The sequence below is a fragment of the Hipposideros armiger genome, unplaced genomic scaffold (genome assembly GCF_001890085.2).
Source record: "Hipposideros armiger isolate ML-2016 unplaced genomic scaffold, ASM189008v1 scaffold_2, whole genome shotgun sequence".
Taxonomy (NCBI): Eukaryota; Metazoa; Chordata; class Mammalia; order Chiroptera; family Hipposideridae; genus Hipposideros; species Hipposideros armiger.
In genome coordinates this window covers 3,386,285-3,390,958 of record NW_017731352.1, presented here as the reverse complement: position 1 = coordinate 3,390,958, position 4,674 = coordinate 3,386,285, and positions in this window count along the sequence as shown.

The window sequence follows — 4,674 nt, the reverse complement described above, 5'->3', positions numbered from 1 at the left end:
GTTTACTTTTCAGCCCCCTACCCGATTAGAAAAACTAGGTGTGACCTCCCTTTTCGTAGCGCAGGCCCCACTCGAGGGGGCGGGTCCTCATCCGGCGGGCTCAGGTCCCGCAAGTTGGCGGGAGAAGACAGGGGCGGGACGGCGCGGGTCCGGGAGAGCCGAGCGAAGCGCCGCGCGCCGCGCTCAAACTCGCGCCACCACCAGCTCACGAGCTGCGCTCCACCCTCTCCGTCACCAAAGGCGCCCAGCCAATGAGCGGGCGGGAAATGCTGGGCCAGCGGGCAGGGGAGTGAGAGAGGAAGCGGCGGGAGGCGGACGGGAAGTCTAGGGCGGGCTGCATTTGATTGACGGCTAGCTCAAACCAGTCCTTCGCGCGGCTTCCTTTTTCTCTTCGTCCCACCTCCTCCTCCTCCACCCCTCTCCTCTTCGACCCGCCCCACTTCCCCTCCCCCACTCTGCGGGCAAATCGCTGCTGGAAAGAGGCGGGGGCCGAAGCGGCGGGCTCGTGTGGAGACTTGAGGTGGGATTGACGGGCGATCTGGCCAGTAAGAGGTAGGCTGATGGCGCGGCTGTGGCTGGAACCGGCCAATGGGCGGGCGGGCTGGGGGCGGAGGCCCAGGTTCCAAACGCTCCGCGGCGCCATGGGCTGAAAACTCAACCGAGATGGAATCTCCCAGTCTGAACCGGTTTCAACCGGTTCCGAGTTTGAGGCACTAGGAGGAGGGGGAGAAGCGGCTGCAGCGGCCGCGGCAGGAGCAGCGGGAGCTACAGCATCAGCAAGAGCAACAGTAGCTACAGCCCCGGCGGTGGTGCCTGTTCCAGTCTTTGCTGCTGCAGTCCGTGCAACCACCCAGAGGGGGAGGGGGGNCTACTGGAAAAGAAACAGTAAATGCCACCTTCCCTGTAGCAATAGTAATGCTACGGGCCATCAGAGATTTCTTCTGGAAAACTGGAAACAAGGTAGGCTTTAAGCCAGCAGGAGGCATCCGCAGTGCAAAGGATTCCCTTGCTTGGCTCTCTCTCATGAAGGAGGAGCTGGGAGAGGAATGGCTGAAGCCAGAGCTCTTTCGAATCGGTGCCAGCACTCTGCTTTCGGACATCGAGAGGCAGATTTACCATCATGTGACTGGAAGATATGCTGCTTATCATGACCTTCCAATGTCTTAAATCAGCAGTGAATTCCAGGAAAGTTTTCTACAGCATTGGAAAATGATTTTTCTACACAATTGCTACAATTATTTAATTAAAAAATGGAGGAATAGGTAGCTGACTTTTTTCCCTTAAAATTTCCACTGAATTTAATTTCTAGAATGAAAGAAAAAAAAACCCAACCAATCCACACATGGCACTCATTTCAGGCACATCTAAAATGGTCTTAATTGCTGTAAGACCTGTTAATTTTGTGAAGGTTTTCTCTGAAAAACCCTGAGTATAATGTTAATGATAGCTTTGACAACATTGAATTTTGAGGAATAAAAAACATTAAACTGCCCAAGAAACGTGCTCTAGCAAAAGAAAACACAGCATCCCTGACCTGCTGCTGTATTCTAACGACTTCAGGAATCACTGACTCAGCACTAATTTCCTGCCTCAAAAATCCATCTTTAATTTTTGCAACAGATATGCTCTTTTATTAATTGTTTTACTAATGAAACTTCTGTCATTGTTATATAAAACTCTGGATATCACTGAATTTTTTAATTAAAATAAATCCCTGTAAAAAAAAAAAAAAAAAACTTTTGCTTTTATATTTCTCAGGGTTAAGATAATATAATTGTTAAATAATAAATAAATAAATACCTTCTGGGATTTATACTAACTCTTTTTCTTTGGAATTTTGACCATAGCTCTAAAATACATTTTAAGAGAACTTAAAAGTTTCTAATGTGGTCAAATTAGAATAAAGCTCTTTTTAAAAAGACTCCGTGACATCTACATGTTCCAGTTCTTCCAGGTAATAGTATTTTTCTTTCTTTTCTTTCTCCCAATGTTTTGGAATTTACATCCAAATGGAAAGGAATAACAACCAAGAGTTTATTCTTTCTAGGAAACTTTATATATCGTTTGTTTGTTCATTCATTCATTCATTCATTCATTCATTTTTTTTATCAGGATGTATTTGTAACTTTTTACTTTCTTTTCAAATACCTTAGCTTTCTGTGTTCATTTCCCCATCTTAAAATAGTTCGTACCTGCTGAGTGGCTCAGTTGGTTAAGACCTCTCTCAAGGGTTTGAGCTCTGAGCAACAGCAGTTCGAGTCTGGCCCGAGCTGAGCTGCCAACAGGTGGCAGGATGGCTCAGCTAAAAAATAAATAAATAAATAAAAATAAATAAATAAATAAAATAAAATAGTTCGTACCTTATTGGGTTATTGTGAAAATTAAATAAATATCATCAAGTGCTTAGAAAAGTTCCTGGCACACAGTAAGTACTCAATAAATGTTAGCCATTATTATACTTGCTGTTTTTATTATTATCTTCACATTTTGACCTTTCTGGGTTTATGGTCTATTTGTTGTTTGATTCTGACATTCTCAGTAAGTATCTAGAAATCAGTTTAAAAGTGTTTAAACATAGTACCACCTGAAGGTGGGGTGAGGTACTGGGAATTTTCTGCTAATGTATTTATGATGCTAATCCAATTTCCTCAGAGAGGAATGTCTTCTGCTCTAGAAATATATTTTCAAACTTTCCCCAGGAGGAAAATATTGCAAAATATAGAGTATCCAAAAATAACATATTTTTTTGTGAGCCCAGTACAAACTTGCACATACCACGCCCCAAACATTATTATTTATTTATTTATCTTGGCTTTCCCAGTACAGATTCTTAAGGAATCCCTATACCTATCCCACTACAACAGACACCACAGTGACATAATGTACTATCTGTTACTCGAAGTGTTGTCTATGAACTATCAGCATCAGTGTATCCTGGGAGTTTGTTAAGAAATGCAGAACTTTAAGCCCTTCTCCAGACACACTGAATCATACTCTGTATTTCAATAGGCTTCCCAGGTGATTCAGATATACAGTAAAGTTTGAGAAATGCTAATCTAGTTGAGGTTAAGCTTTATTTCCTAATGGGACAGGACAACATAAAATAGTTTATAAATAGATCAGAGTTCCTCAAACTGTGCAGTATTGATATTTTGGGCTGAATAATTCTTTGTTGTGGGGGCCTGCGCTGCAGGATGTTTAGCAGCATCCCTGGCTGCTACCTACTAGATGTTAGTAGCACCAGTGGTGACAAACAACAGTGTCTTCTTGTTAGTCATTATTATATCTGTTTTTATTATTACCTTCATGTTTTGATCTATCTGAGTTCATAGTGTACTCTGTTTGATCCTGACATTGGCTAACAATGTTGTTTTGTGAGACAGTGTTTGATTGCTAAATGTCTCCTTGGGGGCAAAATTGCCCTTGTTGAGGATCACTGAAATAGATCCACTAATTTTGCTAGGTTCTTCATTTCTTTTAAAGTCAGAGCATATGATAGAACATTGTATTATTGTTGTTAGAATCTATTTTATCTAGTTTGTTATGTAAGAATAAGGCTTTGAAACATAAATTTGATAAAATATTGTCAAAATTTGGTAATATATTGCTATTCTTATCTGCTTTTAAGTTTTTTGCTAATGGTGGTAAGACCTGAATCTCTTCTTGTGATCGAACAACTAAAGTACCAAGCAGACAGAAAGATGAAGGGCAAAGAGACCTACTAAATAATGAGAATTAAAAGAAGTAAAATGGGCCTAGTTTGTAGTGGCATCTAGTAGCTTTTCTTCTTTTGTTCATTTATAGAGTCACAGGATTTCATATCAACATTAATTTCCAGGATGTCATTTGAATACAAAAGCCAAAAAATATTAATTCATGAATCTAACAAATACTCATATTTATTAAGCACAACTAAGAACTTGGCATAAAGCCCCTGCCTTTAAGGAATTTATTGGTGATGATAAATTGAGATCCTAATTCTGCCCCATTTCCCCCAACCTGTTCTTTCTGCAGCACATCTCAGAAAATGGTAACCTCGCCCTTCCAATCACTGAGTCCGAAATCCATGCAGTCATCCTTGCATCCTCTTTCTCACATATCCCAACCAATCCTGTAGGAAGTCCTTTGACTCTACTTTGAAAATATACTCAGAATTTGAATAGTTCCATGACTACCACTCTGTCCAAGCCACAATCATTCCCTGGATTAATACAGAGTATTCTAACAGGTCTCCCTGTTTCTACCCTTGCTTCCTAGGCTGTTAGCATCACAACATCTGGAGTGATCCTGTTAAAATTTGAAGTCAGGTCAAGTCATCATGATCATGCCTCTGTTCAAACACTTGGATGGTCCCAATCTCACTGAGAAAACAAGCTCAAGCATTTACCATTGCCTATAGTGAGGCCCTACATCAACTGCCCATCCCCCACCTGGCCCCGATCACAACTCTCACCTTCTTTTTTTTTAAAGATTTTTATTGGAGTATTGGGGGGAAGGGAACAGTGCTGGGGAATTGGGGGAAGGGAAACAGACAAGTTGCTGTCATTTTGTTCTTCAGTCTAGTTGTGGAGGACATTGTTTCACTGGCTCAAGTTGGCACCATCATCGCGCTCTTCCCGAGCGAGGCAGATCAGTCGCTGGTTTCTGGACGGCCGCTCACTGCGGCTGCTGGCC